The sequence below is a fragment of the Psammomys obesus genome, unplaced genomic scaffold (genome assembly GCF_907164565.1).
Source record: "Psammomys obesus unplaced genomic scaffold, mPsaObe1.curated_primary_1811, whole genome shotgun sequence".
In the NCBI taxonomy this organism is placed as follows: domain Eukaryota; kingdom Metazoa; phylum Chordata; class Mammalia; order Rodentia; family Muridae; genus Psammomys; species Psammomys obesus.
In genome coordinates, this window is record NW_026590698.1 from 294789 (window position 1) to 313619 (window position 18831).

At 38.1% G+C, this 18831-nt stretch overlaps 1 pseudogene; it reads right to left on the reverse strand.

The window, feature by feature from the left end:
- Positions 1 to 15215: 15215 nt before the first annotated feature.
- Positions 15216 to 16126, reverse strand: LOC129677757 (olfactory receptor 4P4-like; annotated as a pseudogene).
- Between the last annotated feature and the right edge of the window lie 2705 nt (positions 16127 to 18831).

Consider the following 18831-nt stretch of genomic DNA (forward strand, 5'->3'; position numbering starts at 1 on the left):
TTTTTTTTTTTTTGGTTCTGTTGCTCTCCTTGTGGAGTTCCTGTCCTTTCCAGATCTTACTGTTTCCCACTTCTTTCCTAAGATTCCCTGCACTCTGCCCAAAGGTTGCCCATAATTCTCAGCATCTGCATTGATAGTCTGCAAGGCAGAGCCTTTCAGAGGTCCTCTGTGTCAGCTCCTGACTTGTTCCCTCTTTTCTCCTTCTTCTGATGTTCATCCTCTTTGCCTTTCTGGATAGGAATTGAGCATTTTAGCAAGAGTCCTCCCTCTTGATTAGTTTATTTAGGTGTACAGATTTTAGTAGGTTTATCCTTTATTATATTTCTATATGAGTGAGTATACATGGTATGTACCCCATTTTTTATTGTGTTACTTGATTTGCTGCTGTAAGTTCTTTATGTATTCTGGATATTAGGCCTCTGTTAAATATAGGGTTGGGGAAGATCCTTTCCCTATCTGTCGGCTGTCATTTTGTTCTCACGATAATGTCCTTTGCTTTACAGATGCTTTTCAGTTTCTTGAGGTCCCATTCATTGATGGTTGCTCTTAGAGCCTGTGATGTTGGTATTCTGTTCAGGAAGTGCTCTCCTGTGACAATGAGTTCAAGGCTCTTCCCCACTTATTCTTCTCACAGGTTTAGTGTGTCTGATTTTATATTCAGGTCTTTGATCCACTTGGACTTTAGTTTTGCGTGGGGTGAAGAATATGGATCTATTTTCATTTTTCTACATGTAGACATCCAGTTAGACCAGCACTATTTGTTGAAGATGTTATCTTTTTTAATCAGTTTTAATTATTCATTTAGTTATTTATTTCTGTGTATGTGTATATAAATACATGTGAGCCACATGCCCAAATGAAGAAATATAACCTGAATGAGCTACTACATTTCTGTTATTCAGCTTTCTTTCATGTGAAATAGCATTGATAATGCAGTATTAACAAAATAATTAAATAAATTAAAGATTATACTTATATTCCCAATGATAGCCCATTGGGGAAACATAAATTTTCATTTGTGAGTACATAAAATTGCTGATAGCTTCTTGGTTTGTGTGAGAGGCGGTGTGTACTTTCCCATCTCAGCACTGAGTCCCATCTGACTTGAACCTGTGCAGGACCTGTTCATAAGGACCCAGTGTCCATGAGTCCATTTGTGTAACCTATATACATATATGTGTATACATTCATATTATATATTATGCATTTAAAATACACTAGTATATAGTATAAATATATATGTAGTGAAAAAGTTATTTCATTAAAATATATTCCTCCAGACTGAGAATAAGATGCAATAAAGAGCTTGTTTCACAAATATGAAGACCTTAATTCAAACCCTCAATATCATATGTTAAAGAGGGTTGACACAGTGGCCCATATCTGTAATCCAAGAACTGCAAAAATGGAGGACGGAGCCTCTCTGGTACTGTAGGCATTATGTAAGACTTTTCTTACATAATGATTCTTCCTTCTTTCTCCTGGAGGAAATGCTTCCATTCAGATAATTGCTATACTACAGCTGGCCAGCCAGTCTAGTAGGAAAGGCATATTGGCTAAAATAAGTGAGCAAATTGAGTATTGCTGCTTTGCTATATCTTAATTGATCATGAAGGAGAGAGAGACAGAGACAGAAAGAGGGAGAGAATACTAGGTCTAAATATTGGCCAAGGTGTAATAATCCATAATCCCTGTCCTATGGCCGTAAATACGCCAATTAAGCCAGTCTGAAGAGTTTTCCACAATCTTCCAAAATAACATCTCCAAGTGGGGACTAACTTTTCAAAAACAAGAGCCTATGCAAGACATTTTATACTCAAACTATAGTAAATTATTAAGTTTCTTTTTAGAAACCTGAGCTATCAAAGCAATTAAAATTAATTTAAAAATCAAAGATTATGCTCGAGTTACAAAGATGGCGGTGCCGGGAGGACACTGTGTCTGAGGAATGGGTCAGCAGTGTTGCCACATGACCAGGAGACTGAACCCAGGGACCTAAAACACCAGCGTTCGTGTTCGTGATTGCCAGGTGAGAGGAAAGCCTACGGTGTGAAAATTAATTTGGACCGACCTCAGGTCACCCAGTCAAAAGGTCCTGGGGACCAACCACGGGCACACCCACCGCGCAAGATTGGCACACACTGCCTCCTGCGGCCCCAGCCGCCATCCATTACCGGGACACACAGCCCAGAGTGAGGCGCCAAGCCTCCGACCCAGAGCAGAGCCTTAGGTGCCAGCCCAGAGAGGCATGCACAGCCTCTGGCCTAGAAGGGGACACACACTGCCAGCCCAGACCAGCGCATAGAGCGGCGCCCTCAGCCACCATCCCAGACCCGGGTGCACAGCATCCGGACCAGAGCACGCCCCCAGGCGCCAACTCGACCTAAGCACACATTCTCTAGGCCAAGAGTGGAGCACTCAGCCTCTGGCCCAGAGACTTGCTGGGCGCTCCTCTCACCTTCCAGGACAGAACTCTGTGCCCCAGGATACCAGACTGAGTCTCCTTGTTGGGGGAAAACCCCACAGCTAGGGAATCAGCAGGTTCTTCAAGAGGGCTGTACCTGGAAAACTGTAACAAAAACAGCAGCTCACTAAATTCAGAACGAGAAACCCAGCAGCAGGGCAGCTGTCTTGAGAACTTCTACGGGTGAGAGGAGAAGCCCCCTGACTAATAAAGACCACAGCTGCTATTCAGGTCTATACACCTGAGGTGAGCAGTGGCAATTCGTGAGAAACACTGGCCATACAGTGCCATACCCAAAAAGCAGAGGAGGCCTCCTTCAGGAAAAATCATCTTCTGGCCAAAGGGATTCTCCCTACCTCAGGACTCCAGGAAGCAAAGAAACTAACAACCAATGCCTAAAACAGCCCAATGGTTAGAGGTCAGCGTAAAAGCTCAACCAACAAAAGATAGAGCAATATGGCATCTCCAGAACCCAGCCAGATACAAGAAGATTGAAATAATCCCTTGTATCATGTCTGATCACCATGGAATAAAGGTGGACCTCAACAAGAACAGCAATAGCAAAAAAGCCTACACAAACATGGAAACTGAACAACTTGTAACTAAATGACAGCTGGGTCAGGGAAGAAAAGAAAGAAATTAAAGTCTTCCTAGAACTCAATGAAAATGAAGACACAACATACCCAGACTTGTGGGACACAATGAAAGCAGTGCTAAGAGGAAAGTTCATAGCACTAAGTGCCTTCAAGAAGAAATTCGAGACAGCTCATTCAAGCAAATTAATGGCTCACTTAAAAATAGAGAAAAAGAAGAAGCAGACACACAAAAAAGGAGTAGATAGCTGGACATAATCAAACTCAGGGCTGAAATCAATCAATTAGAAACAAATAAAACAATTCAAAGAAGCAATGAAACCAAGAGCTGGTTCTATGAGAAAATCAACAAGGTCGACAAACCCTTAGCCAAGCTAACTAAAAGGCAGAGAGACACCACCCAAATCAACAAAATCAGAAATGAAAAGGGGGACATAAGTACAGACACTGAGGAAATCCAAACAATCAATAGGACTTACTTCAAAAGTCTATATACCACAAAATTTGAAAATCTAAATGAAATGGACAATTTTCTTGATCGATTTGCCTTATCAAAGCTAATCAGGACCAGGTAACTCAATTAAATTGTCCTATATCCCCCAAGGAAATAGAAGCAGTCATCAAAAGTCTCCTATCTAAAAAAAAAGCCCAGGACCAGATGGTTTCAGCGCAGAATTCTACCAGACCTTTAAAAAAGAGCTAACTCCAACTCTCTTCAAACTATTCCACAAAATAGAAACAGAAGGAACATTACCAAACTCATTCTATGAAGCCACAGTCACCTTGGTACCTAAACCTCACAAAGACTCAACAAAGAAAGAGAATTTCAGGCCAATCTCCCTTATGAACATTGAAGTAAAAATACTCAAAATACTTGCAAACCGAATACATGAACACATCAAAGATATTATCCACTATGACCAAGTAGGCTTTATCCCAGGTATGCAGGGTTGGTTCAATATACGGAAATCGATCAATGTGATCCACCATATTAACAAAATGAAAGAAAAAAACACATGATAATCTCCCTAGATGCTGAAAAAGCATTTGACAAAATCCAACATCCATTCATGTTTAAAGTATTGGAGAGATCAGGGATGCAAGGCACATATCTAAACATAGTAAAGGCAATATACAGCAAGCCTATAGCCAATATCAAACTGAACGAAGAGAAACTTAAAGCAATCCCACTGAAATCAGGGACAAGACAAGGCTGCCCACTCTCTCCATATCTCTTCAACATAGTGCTGGAAGTCCTTGATAGAGCTATAAGACAGTTGAAGGAGATCAAGGGGATACAGATGGGAAAGGAAGAAGTCAAAGTATCACTATATGCAGATGATATGATAGTATATGTGAGTGACCCCAAAAACTCTACCAGGGAACTCCTACAGCTGATAAATACCTTCAGCAAAGTGGCCGGATACAAAATTAACTCAAAAAAATTAGTAGCACTCCTGTATACAAAAGACAAAAGGGCTGAGAAAGAAATTAGAGAAACAACACCCTTCACAATAGCCACAAATAACATAAAATACCTTGGTATAACCCTAACCAAGCAAGTCAAAGACTTGTATGAAAAAAAATTTCAAATCTCTGAAGAAAGAATTAGAAGAAGATATGAGAAGATGGAAAGATCTCCCATGCTCATGGCTTGGCAGAATTAACATAGTAAAAATAGCCATTTTACCAAAAGCAATCTACAGAGTTAATGCAATTCCCGTCAAATTGCCAACACAATTCTTTATAGACCTGGAAAGAGAAATTCTAAACTTCGTATGGAATAACAAGAAATCCAGAATTTCTAAAACAGTCCTCTACAAGAAAAGATCTTCATGAGGTATCTCCATCCCTGATCCTAAGCTGCACTATAGAGCAACAGTTATAAAAACTGCATGGTACTGGCACAGAAACAGAATGGTGGATCAATGGTGGAACCAAACAGAAGACCCAGAAATAAACCCACACACTTATGGACACCTGATTTTTGACAAAGATGCCAAAGCCATACAATGGATGAAAGATAGCATCTTCAACAAATGGTACTGGTCCAACTGGATGTGTACATGTAGAAAAATGAAAATAGATCCATACTTATCACCCTGCACAAAACTGAAGTCCAAGTGGATTAAAGACCTCAACATAAAACCAGACACATTAAATCGGCTAGAATAAAAAGGGAGGAATACTCTAGAACTCATTGGCAGAGGGGACAACTTCCTGAACAAAACACCAACAGCACAGGCTCTACGATCAACAATCAATAAATGGGACCTCATGAAACTGAAAAGCTTCTGTAAAGCAAAGGACACCGTCATGAAAACAAATCGACTGCCTAATGAAGATTGGGAAAGAATCTTCACAAACCCTTTATCTGACAGAGGACTAATATCCAGCTATATAAAGAACTAAAGAAGCTGAAAAACCGGCAAACCAACTAATCCAATTAAAAAATGGGGAACAGATCTAAACAGAGAATCCTCTCTATAGGAATGTCGAATGGCAGAGAAACACTTAAAGAAATGCTCAACCTCATTAGCCATTAGGGAAATGCAAATCAAAACAACCCTGAGATTTCACCTTATACCCATCAGAATGGCCAAGATGAAAAACTCAAGTGACAATACATGTTGGAGAGGTTGTGGAGAAAGGGGAATCCTCCTCCACTGCTGGTGGGAATGTAAACTTGTACAATCACTCTGGAAATCAACTTGGTGCTTTCTCAGACAACTAGGAATAGTGCTTCCTCAAGATCCAGTCATACCACTCTAGGCATATATCCAAATGATTCTCAAGTACCCAATAAGGACATTTGCTCAACTATGTTTGTAGCAGCCTTATTTGTAATATTCAGAAGCTGGAAACAGCCAAGATGTCACTCAACTGAAGAATGGATGCAGAAATTGTGGTACATCAACACAATGGAGTATTACTCTGCAATGAAAAATAAGGAAATCATGAAATTTTCAGGTAAACGGTGGGACCTGGAAAGGACCATCCTGAGTGAACTGTCCCAGAAGCAGAAAGACACACACGGTATATACTCACTCATATAGGCTTATAGGATAAACCTACTAAAATCTGTATATCTAAAGAAACTAATGAAGAGAGAGGACCCTGAGTAAGGGAAATAGTAGGTTATGGAGAGGACAGGAGCCTCACAAGTTGAGCAACAGAACCAGAAAATTTGAACACAGGGATCTTCCCAGAGACCCATACTCTAACCAAGTACCAGGCATGGAGATAACCTAGAACCCCTGCACAGATGTAATCCATGGCAGTTTAGTGTCTAAGTGGGTTACATAGTAATGGGAAGAGGGAGTGTCTCTGACAATCTGTTTGGCCTGCTCTTTGATCACCTCCCCCTGAGGGGAGAGCAGTCTTACCAGGCCACAGAAGATGACAGTGCAGCCACTCCTGATGTGATCTGATAGACTAAGATCAGAAGGAAGAAGAGGAGGACCTCCCCTATCAGTGGACTTGGGAAGGGTCATGCGTGAAGAAGGGGGAGCGAGGGTGGGATCGGGAGGGGTGGAGGGAGGGTCTTATGGGGGGATACAAAGTGAATAAAGTGTAAAAAAAACATGAAATAAAATGTATTTATATTTGTAAAAAATCAAAGAATACAAATTATTTTCTATGCAATTGCTTTGAGGTTACTTACTAATGCTCACACTATTTGCTGTAAGTTTTTGGTCTGTAGTGAGAGTATCTATGCCCTAGACAGACACTCTTGTAGGCTTACATTTTTTCAACAACCTTTATTTAGGGTTCTTAAATGCTGCTTCCTCCCTTCCAAGACATCAACCAGAGTTAGGGGAGAAAGAAAATTATTAGGAAAAGGGGGTTGTAGACATTTTTAGAATTCTCCTTGGTGTGATCCCACTATTACTTGTCGGGATACCAGCAGTCCAGTCCAAAAGTCAACACCAAATAGCAACACAAATCAGCAATTCCAGCAGATCAGGACAAGGTAGCAAAAGCTGCAAGTCTCCCTTTCTTTTTTTTTAAGATTTATTTATTTATTATGTATACAGTATTCTGATTGCATGTGTGCCTGCACACCAGAAAAGGGCACTAGCTATCATTATAGATGGTTGTGAGCCACCATGTGGCTGCTGGGAATTAAACTCAGGACCTCTGGAAGAGCAGCCAGTGCTCTTAATCTCTGAGCCATCTCTCCAGCACCCCACCCCTAAATAAAAGCAGCAAGACTCAGTTGGATTGCCCCAAGAAGTTCTCTGGATCATTTCTAAGAAGTGAAGTGTGGTAGAATAAAGACCAGTTCAGTGATGTCAATCCAAAAGGTGTTGTCTCACTGTCTGTGGGCTTCTATATCTCCTTCTCAAAGTCCACTCAAGGATGTTTTCAGCTGGCCAAAGTCACACCCCTAGCATGAGACAGCAAAACATCACGTTCCCCCTCACAAGACAACTTCCAGCAAAACAGCACATGACACAACCGAGTTTTTAAAGAAACCAGAAACTTCCACTTCAAACTCTTATTTTAGAGCATAAAACTATCTTCCCTGGATTCTATGTATTCATCCAATTTGTGCTATGGGATTTTCTTTTCACTATTTGTTTGTTTACTTATTTATTTATTCAATAACTTTATTGACTGATCCTAGCCCTCTTTCTTCTCCCCTAAGTCCACCCTCACCCCTCACTCTCTCCATTTACCTCTCACTTTCTTCTCAGAGAACAGGTGGCCCCAAGGGGTACCTACCCTCCCTGGTACCTCAAGTCACAACAGGACTAAGTACATCATCTCCCTCTGAGAACAGACAAGGCAGCCCAGGTAGGGCAAAATGATCCTAAGGCAGATCATAGAGTCAGAGACAGCCTCTGCTCCCATCGTCAGGGGATCCACATGATGACAAAGCTGCACATTTGGTACATATGTGTAGGAGGTCTAGGCCTAGCCCATGCATGCTCTTTGGTTGGTGGTTCAGTCTCTGTGAGCCCCCATGGGAATACGTTAGTTTACTATGAGGGACTTCTTATGGTGTTCTTTACCCCTATAGCTTTGTCAATTCATCTCCCCAGTCTACCACAAAACTCTCTGACCTCAGCATATTGTTTAGATGCGGGTCTCTGCATCTGTTTTCATCAGCTGTTGGATAAAGGCCCTCAGAAGACAGTTAGACTAAGCTCCTGTCTGCAAGAATAGCAGAGTATCATTAGCAGTGTAAGGGGCTGGCTCTCTCCCAAACGGTGGGACTTCTAGTTGGGCCAGTCATTGGTTTGCCATTCCCTCAATCTCTGCTCCATCTTTATCCCTACACTTCTTGTAAGCAAACAAAAATATTTCCAGTCAAAGGTTTTATGGCTTAGTTACTGTCTGCCTTCCTCCACTGGAAGTCCCACTTGGCTACAGGAGGTGGTGGCTTCAGGCTCCCCTGCTTTTGTAGTATCAGATAGGGTTACCTCATAGACTCCTATGTCCCAGAGATTCTCCCCAGCATTTCCTTATTTCTCTCCCAGTCCTCCCTCAGTACCCCAACTCACCCCACACTTCCCACACCTGGTCCATACCCCCATTTACCCTCCCCACCCCCCTCTCATCCAGTTCCCTCTCTCCATCTACTTAAATTGTTTATTTTATTTCCTCTTCTGACTGAGATTCAAGCATCCTCCCTTGGATCCTTCTTGGCTTCCTTAGGTCTCTGTATTGTTGTATGATTATCCTGCACTTTATGGCTGATATCCACTTAGAAGTGAAAATATACCATGAGTACCTTTCTGGGTCTGGGTTACCTCACTCAGGATGAGTTTTTTCTAGTTCCATCAATTTGTCTACAAATTTCATGATGTCTTTGTTTTTAACAGCTGAATTGTACTTCCTTGGATAAATATAACCCATTTTCTTCGTCCATTCTTCAGTTAAGGGACATCTAGGTTGTTTCCAGTTTCTAGCTATTACAAACAAAGCTCCTATCAACATAGTTGAGCAAGTGTCCTTTTGATATGGTAGAACATCTTCTGGCTATATACCCAACAGTGGTATAGCTGGATCTTGAGGCAAAACTATTCGCCACTTTCTGAGAAACTGCAAAAATGATTTCCACAGTGGTTGTACAAGTTTGCACTCATACCAGCATTGAAGGAGTGTTCCTCTTACCCCACATCCTCTTCAGCATGTGTTGTTCCTTGAGTTTTTCATCTTAGAAATTCTGGCAGATGTAAAAGGGAATCTCAGGGTAATTTTAATTTGCGTTTTCATGATGACTAATGATATTGAACATTTCTTAATGTGCTTCTTGAACATTAGCGATTCCTCTGTTGACAATTCTCTGTTTAGCCTTGTACTACAGTTTTAATTGGGTGATTTTGTTTGTTGTTTAGCTTCTTGAATTCTTTATATATTTTGATATAATCCCTCTGTCAGATAAAGGGTTGGTAAAGATCTTTTCCCATTCTGTAGGCAGCCATTTTGTCCTGTTGATAGTGTCCTTTGTTTTACAGAAGCTTTTCCATTTCATGAAGTCCCATTTATTAATTGTTGATATTAGTGTCTGAGCTCTTGGTGTTCTGCTCAGAAAGTTTTCTCCTATACCAATGAGTTTAAGTCTATTCCCTACTTTCTCTTCTATTAGGTTTAGTATATCTAGTTTTATGATGAGGTCTTTGATCCACTTGGACTTGAGTCTTGTACAGGGTGATAAGTATGGACCTATTTGCATTCTTCTACATGCAGACATACAGTTAGACATTCAAAATCATTTGTTGAAAATGCTTTCTGTTTTCCATTGTATGAGATTAACATTACATTCTATCCATGTGTTCACAAACACACTTCTAGAATAAGGAGAGACCAGAAATTCATCTCTTGAAGGAAGCCATTTGTTTTAAAAAGACATTTGAGAAATATTTTTTTTTGCTAATAATAGTTGCTGAATTTTATTAAAAATATGCTTCATGGTTCTAATTTGTTTCTCATTTCGAAGGTAACTTCATTATTTGTCATAAATTATACCAGGTATAGCAAATCAATTATAATATATAGTCATGACTATTGCTCAGATGGCTTAAATATAAAGTAGAATGTTTGAATGGATTGCAAGGACTAAAAACTAAAGTTATTACCAAGTAGTGAGAATGAATTTTAAAATGGTAATAGAGTCTGACACAGAATGATATAATCCAAAGGGGCAATTTGAGCCTTATTTATGAATTATCTTTTGGAAATGAGATAACTAGAGGCTTGGAGAGTTGGCTAATTCTCCATTGGGACTGGACTCACAACTCTACATTTAGATTTTTGGTAGTGGTTTTTGTAGCGTTCTCCATTTATTGAAAAAAGAAGTCCTGAAGAGTAGTTAAAAGTGCACACTGCTATTACAGAGATTCTGAACTCAGCACCACCATTCACAGCAGGTGTCTCACTATGTGCCATTCCAACTCTAGGGGATTTGAAATCCTCTTCTGAACTCTGTGTGGACATTTACACAAGCTACACATAGACCCACACATATACACATAATTTTAAAATTAATAAAAATAAATCATTTAAAAATGAAAGGACAAAATTTAAGACAGTGAAAAAGAAGACTGTGGTTAACATAGATTTGAGAATTTTTAAATGTGAAATGATGAATCACAACACACTGTCAGAACTGTGAACTTATTCCTTATGGTACCATGAGGATTCATGGCAATGCATCAATCAAAAAGCATGAAGCTTTAGAAAACAAATAGGAAGCCTTAATGTTACTAGTAAGTAGTCAGGAAAAGACTCTCCCTATTTTTTGTTATACATTTTAGTAATATTTTATAAATTCCTGATATAAATATATATTTTATTAAGGCATGTGTTGATCTTAAACATGTGACAGTTTATTACTGTGTCTTGCATATCACTGATAAACAAATGATATTACTGTGATAATCAGCTTTTACATCTTAGAATAGTAAAACTATATGCTTATTACTATATTAAAGATAATTATTTTATTATTTATAATCAATACATGCTAAATTTGAATATTTATTTTATATATCAAGATATCTATATTGTTGCAGATAGTAACATTGTAAGAAGCTCTGTTCTTAGTGGCCTTGAGCACTGTCACTCAGAAAATCACCACCCATTTGGTATCTGCATTCATTGAGGTCCAACTGGGGTACTGGGAAGGCAGACACTTTCCTTAGCATCTCAGCAGCAGTACACACTTGAAGATTTTTACTGGTGCATTTAGAAGTCATACACATAAGAAAGAGAGTGAGACAGAGACAGAGAAAGAAGTATAACGATCCATTCTCCTGAAATGTATAAAGAGATTTGTTTCCATTTTTCTCATCTATTCGGTGTTACAACATAAAATCTTAATAAAGGCTTCTAAAAGGGCATTTTATTATCCATTATGGGTTTTATACAATAAAACTTCTGAAACCTAGATGCAAGGAGCAAGGATCAGGTTGAAACCCTGAGTAGAAAGATTGTTAAGAGCTATAAGATTGTGGAGTTTGCTTAGGACTGAGATTCCTAGTAATGTCAGAAGCTACTACTATGAAGTCTCAGCAAAATGACTGCCTTTAGCTGGATAAAGACAACAGCAACAGACATTATAGACGTGCTAACACGGACAGGGGAACCTCCAGAAGGCCTCAATTCTAAATGAAGAACTACAGAAAACTAAGGAATACTGAATCTTGTCCATGGAAGAGCACAATTGGTTACCCAATACCAATGGCCATCCCTTAAAACATACATAAAGTAACATTATACAAACTGAGGTTATGTTTATGTATGTAAGAATATATATGGATATATATATATAATATATATATATTATATATATATAATTAGTAATGAGCTGTGAATATTTTGAAAGTTTTAAGGAAGAATGGTAGGAGAAATTAAGTAATTATAATCTCAAAATAAAAGAAACAATTAACATAGAAAAATGTTGAGTAAGATGAATCAGTAACTCTTGAAAGCACATAAAATTATTGGATACCAACTAAAGTTACGCAATTACAGGAAGATACATGCGAGTTACTTCAGAAGTTTCACCCATACTCATTTCCAAGATTCTAAGCTCTAAGCTCACTCAGCAGCTTGAAGGCAACTAACTGAACCGTCTAGAGAGTGGTTTGTATCATAGAGCATAGGAAACAGATTTTAGAGGAAATAGGAGAGACTACTTGCATCTAAGATTACAAAGCTTACTGAAAGGGTTCCATAGAGTTATCAATAGTTAAAAGCCAAATGTCCCCAACATCTAAATCTGGGGAATTTTAAATTCATATCCAATGCTCAACCACTGATATTTATAGTCCAGAGCAGTATGCTTCTGGCTTGAGAAGGTATAGAAATTTTTTTTTCTGGATTTAAAAATGCTTAGATCCATAAGCTTCTAATTCTCATGACTGTCAACTAAGGTAGATATCCATCAACACTTGAAGGTCATGTTTCAAACATTAAAGAAAAATTAGCTCCTGACTAATTTGTGACTTAACCTAACTAAAACAAAAGGGCACACCAGCCATCCATTTCTGACAATAGATTTCTGCCTGGCATCTCAGAGGGCTAAGAAGCTCAGTCTTTGCATTCTGTGCTAAAATAGTATCTGTAGAGTTTGCACTAGAACCTAGGTCAATGGTGATGGCCTGATGGATAGGGCTGGAGATCCATCCTGGTGATTGAGTAAGACTAAATTAGGCAAGATTAGACCAAAGATAGAAGAATTGTTTTTGGTAGTAGAAAGGCTTAGAAGTACATTCTATGAGCACAAGTACCCAGCCTGACAATTGTCCTTGCTTTACTCTGGAAGCTGGCATAGTTAACTTCCATTACTTCACAAAGCAACTAAAAATTAATATTATAAGGAAGAGCAGTTATTTTAATTTCAGAGGTTTTACTTTAATCCATGGTGGTTTGGCTCTCAGTCTTTGAGGCTGTGTTAAGACAGAATATTCCAGTATAGGATACATAGTAGAGCAAACCTACCCACTTCATGATAGCCAAGAAGGAAACTGAGAGAAAAGGATGTGGGCATATCGGCATATTTTTTACCAGCATACTTAAATGATATATTTCCTCTATTTTGGAATCCCAGTAGTATCAATTGCTGAGGGCCAGTCTGTAACCTATGAGCCTTTGAGGTATATCACAGATCCAAACTCTGAGAGAAGTTGAATTTATAATTTGAGCCTGATAAATAAGGCTCTGGATCCCAGGGCTCAAGTGATGCTCAGAGTCAAGCCACTCTAGCCATATAGTTTGTCAACAGCTTGTGTCCTCTAGGGTTGGAATAATGGTCAGAAATGCTCTGAGATCTTCCCCTGGCAAGGCCCATTTCCTCACTTTGTAGGATCCAGCCTGATGCTGTATAGATCTGAGGGTTTAGTCCACAAGTCCTGAGACTAAAATCTGAACCATTATGATTTGCACAATATTGAACATTATGCTATCTCTTGTTTACTTTTATACTTACTTCTTATCATGGGTGGGTGCCTCTCCATTCTGGGGTTAGGAAAAAGTGATACATAAATGTTGGGTTTATTCTTAACTTTAACAGTATTTATTTTTGTAAGTCTATGCTTAACTCAGAGGCTGCTAACTCACACCAACTTTCCTGGTTCTCATGAACGCAGATTTGTATGTACATAGGTAATCTTTCGAACTGATGTAACATGATAGAGGGATAAGTGCTGGAAATTCCTATTTCATCAGTTTACTAGTGAGTAATAAATAAATGGAGAGGTCACCATTCATAATATGAAAATCCTAATTACAAAACCACATCACTCTCAGGATTCTAAGTATTAAATAGAACAATGGATATAATTATTACATTAATAGCATATTTGCATTGCATTGAATGATTTTATAAACAAAATTGTTTAAAGAGTCAAAATGTACAAATACTGGATTTTTTGAGATTGTGTTATAATTACATTTCTCCCTTTCCCTTCTTCTTTCCAAAGCTCTCATACCCCCTTCCTTGTATTCTTTATTTAAATTCATTACTTCCTTTGGCATTATACATACAGAGATAGAAAGAGAGAGAGAGATTGGCAAATATCCATCCTGTTCAGTGAATATACTGTAACTTGTATGTATGTTTTTCAGAGTTGCACATTTGCCTCTGGGCAATCAACTGTTATTCTCTCTAGTGAGGAATATAATGTCACTTCACCCACTCTCAAAGGAGGAAGGCAACAAAGTCTTCCTCAGCTATAACATCTACAAACCATATTGCAAACCGGCATTCATGATAGCCCTAATAGTGCAATAATGGCACAAATATATTGGCAGTAACTAACAGCTTTATGATGAAGTTAAGCCCTACTTAACAAGAGGGAAATCATACCTAGTACTGGAAACCTAGCTAACTGCTCATTGTTAATAAAATCATGGTTATTGGAAGAGAATCTACAACTGCTAACTTGCTAAACAAGCACAATACCTAACAACAATATAATCATTTGTTCTTATGCCCACAGAGACACATACTCCTCACCACTCAATAAAGAAAGCCCTCTTTGCAACAGGCAGAAACCTCTGTAGAAAACAACCAATGAAAATGCAAAGTTGGGCAGCCCAGTCTCAAAGAATATATCTACAAAGCATGCCTACAACTAAGTCTCAGGAAACTTGCAGAAGAGAAGGAGAAAGATTGTGACAGATAGAGGATCAAGGAGTTTGCTATGAGATTGTGTCTACTCATAACATCAGAAGGTATATCCACAAAGACTCACCAATATGAATATGAAACATGAGGTGAGTAAGGATAACAGTAATGGACATAACATTGTTGGGGGTTTTCTCACGCTTATTTTGTTAACTATAGTAGAAACACGAGAAAGTATATGATTAGGACTTCTCTATCACAGCTAGCTTAGACAAAACCAATTTCCCAAAGTAGAGTAAAATTACTAAATTATACAGCCTTCCTAATTTGCACCAATAATAAAAGAATAGCCATTGTGTCTGGGATCATAAAATACAAAATAAATTCTATTTATGTAAAATAGAAAAGATTTAATTAATTGATTCATCCATGTATACAGTCCCTATGGCAAGGGGTCTTATTTCTTTGAGGCATGCACATTCTGTTGGCTATGCACCATCTTGGTATCTTGCTGTATTGTTCACTTTTATTCTGTAGATAGGACAAAACTGAGAAAAAGACTCCACCACCTTAGGCTTCACTTTCCATCAAACAGTTTGTCTTGGCACCACACCTTCTTAATGGCATTTTTCATGTCTATATTCCTCAGTGTATAGATGAGAGGGTTGAATAAAGGAGCAATCATAGTGTAGAATAGAGCAAATACCTTGTCATCCCAACACACTCGCCCATTGGAACATAGGTAAAGATGAGTGGCAAGAAGAATATGAATACAACTGTGATATGAGAGCCACAGGTAGAAAGGGCTTTGCGGTGGCTCTTGGATGAATGGGTCCTCAAGTTGGACAAAATGATGATATAAGAAATTACCAAGGCAACAAAGATCAAAATGGACAGCACTCTTTGTGGTGGTAATAATTATAACAATTAGGAGTCTTGTGTCAGTGCAGGCCAGTTTCAGCAGAAGAAATATGTCACAGAAGTAGTGGTCTATTTCAGTGGGACCACAAAAGGGAAGTCTGATAATTACCAATATGTGCACAAGTGAATGTATAAAAGCATCAATAAGGGTGTAACACACCTGTCTATTCATGGTGATCATGTAATAAAGGGTTTGCAAATGGCTACATATCTATCATAGGCCATCACTACCAAGATAAATATCTCAGTTGCACCAAAGAAGGGGGCATAAAATATCTGGGACACACAGCCATTGTAGGAGATAGTGTTGCATTGTACCAATAAGTCTATAATCAATTTGGGGGCTACTATAGAAGTGAACCAGACATCCATGAAGGACAGGTAGCTGAGAAAAAAATACATTGGCTGCTCACTAAGATGGCTGCTCCTGATGGTGCAAAGAATGAGCAGGTTTCCAAAGAGAATTGCAATATAGCAAAGCAGGAACAACACAGAACACATTACCTTGACATCCTCATTATGGAAAAGTCCCAATAGGATAAATTCTGTGAGGTTTTCATATCCCATTGCTTCTGTGTGCTTGATTATATAAAGGGAAAGGATACTGTGCCCAAAGCATTGGTCTTTCAAAACTTTTGACTTATTTTCAAAGTCATTTTTTAACCAATAAATGTATTCATTGACTGTTTAAGATAATTCAATTGTAAATGTGTTACTTTAAAAAGAACAATGCATGGAATACTTGAAAGTACAGTAAGTTCATTCATGAGAACAGATGCACAAAGTGATATTAATAAATTAATTACAGTGCAAATAAAAAATTAATTTTATTTGTTGGAGAAATTCCAAAGCTTTACACTTAGTAGAAACAAGGTAGATATCTGAAAAGTTAAACACATACTCTTAGTTCAAAATCGAGATACAAGGTCACATGTTGGCAGCATGGAATTGTGTTTTGTTCAAAGAAAATGTTATTGTAATTCCGAGTCCTTCAAAATTACTAAAATTACTGAATTCTGAAAATGTATGCTAGCACTCTACACTCTGCTTCAGTGGAATCAATAACATTAATGAACTTCTTCATATCAATCCTAGAATGTCTTTGAAACCTACTATAAAAATAAATAATAAAGGTGATAAAGAGCAACTAGCAAAGTTTTGGAGAAGAATGTTCTAGCATAGCAGTGACTTCCAAGATTTCCCCTTATTTTCCAGTCTGTTCTAGAGGCCCCCACTGGTGTCATCAATTACTCATATTCTTGTATTATTTCTTTTTGGACAGATGTTAGCACCTGCAGGGACACAGAGCACATCCAGAGGACTGCCTTCACTTCAACTGTTTCAACCATTTTCATCTTTAAATTGAACCACATTGTTTTTTACTTTACCAGATACTCTGCATATGCATGATGATATACCTTAAAATGTCAGTGAAAAATATAAAATATTTTTCTTCTTTTTTAATATACTTTATGTAAATACAGTAACTGGTCTAAAATGTGTCAAAAGATGTTCCACTCAAGACAACTTTATAGAAGTAAATCAATTAATCAACTTTATTAACAAATGAAAATGTCACTTTATTATAAAGAATTAGAGCAGTGAGAGATCAATGCCTTTTGCCCTGTATGGAAGTACAAGTAAATCTTCAGCAAAAGCTCATTTGAAACACACACACAAAAAGAAAGATTATATATAGCATTTTATATACTGATTCAAATTCCACTCATTGATTTCAAGTTAATACATTATTGTCTAATTATTCCCCAAATCTTTGAAAGTGTCAAAGAAAAAAGGTACAGTTAGAAATCTAAAGTCAAGTAAATGTCTAATATACACTTAAAAGTGAGTATAGACCATGTGTGTCTTTCTGCTTCTGGGTTACCTCACTCAAGATGATCTTCCCTAATTCCACCCATTTGCCTGCAAATTTCATGATTTCCTTGTTTTTAATATCTGAGTAATATTCCATTGTATAAATGTTACATAATTTCTGTATTCATTCCTCAGTTAAGGGATATCTATGGTTTTTTTTTTGTTTGTTTGTTTTGTTTTTTGTTTTCAGATTCTGGCTATAATGAATAAAACTGTTATGTACACGGTTGAACAAATGTCCTTGTTGTGTGGTTGAGCATCTTTCAGATATATGCCCTGGAGTGGTATAGCTGGATCTTGAGGTAGCACTCTTCCTAATTTTCTGAGAAAGTGTCAGATTGATTTCCAAAGTAGTTGTACTACAATAAATAGTCCTAAAAAAGCAAAACAGCAAAGAAGACCCTAGGGAAGATGCTTAATTCTCACTCAGAAGGGCAAACAAGATAGACATCGGAAGCAGAAGACAGAGAACAAGACAGGAGCTTACCACTGACGGCAGCTGAAAGACTACCCAGCAGGATATTGAAGCAGACACTGAAACTCATAGCCAAATGTTGGGCAGAATGCAGGAAATCTTATTGAAGTAGAGGGAGAAAGATCTGGAAAGAACAGGAGCTCCAGAAGGAAACCAACCCAGCCAAAAATTCTGGGTTCTGGCAATCCTGCAGAGACTGATGAACTAACCAAGGACCATGCATGGAGAGGAACTAGATCCCCTGCTCAGCTGTAGCCCATGGGCAGCTCAGTCTCCATGGGTTTTTCCCTAGTAAGGGCAGCAGAGACGGTCTCTGGCATGAACTCAGTTGCCTTCTCTTTGATCATCTTCCTCTGGCAGGGTGGCCTTAGTAGGCCATAGAGAAAGAGAATCCAGGTATTCCTGATGAGACCTGATAGGCTAGGGTCAGACAGTAGGAGAGGAAGACTTGCTCTATCAGTGGACTGGGGAAAGAGGAGGGCGGGACTGGGAGGAGGTGAGGGAGAGGGCAACAGTCAGGATACAAAGTGAATAACTGTAATTTATAATAATAATTATGATAATGGAAATGCAAATTAAACAACAATGTCATATTAATCTGAGTTGTCAGCATTGCACATATATAACTTAAAATTTTTTTAAGACAAAATTTAATGACAGACTAGGATGTATTTACCTGAAGAGGATTTATTTTTTTATTTTTTTATTTTTTTTATTTTTTTATTTTTTTATTTTATTTATTTATTTTTTATTTTTTTACTGAAGAGGATTTTTAATTCAGCAACATGGCTACTCTGGCTAGAATATAGACATGCTCTCAAAACATACCTTTAATTCCAAATAATGAAGGTAAAGTTGGTTTGCAGAAGGAAGCATTGAGTTAGAAGTTCATTCTTGAGTTTAGGGCAGGTCAGCAGAGACA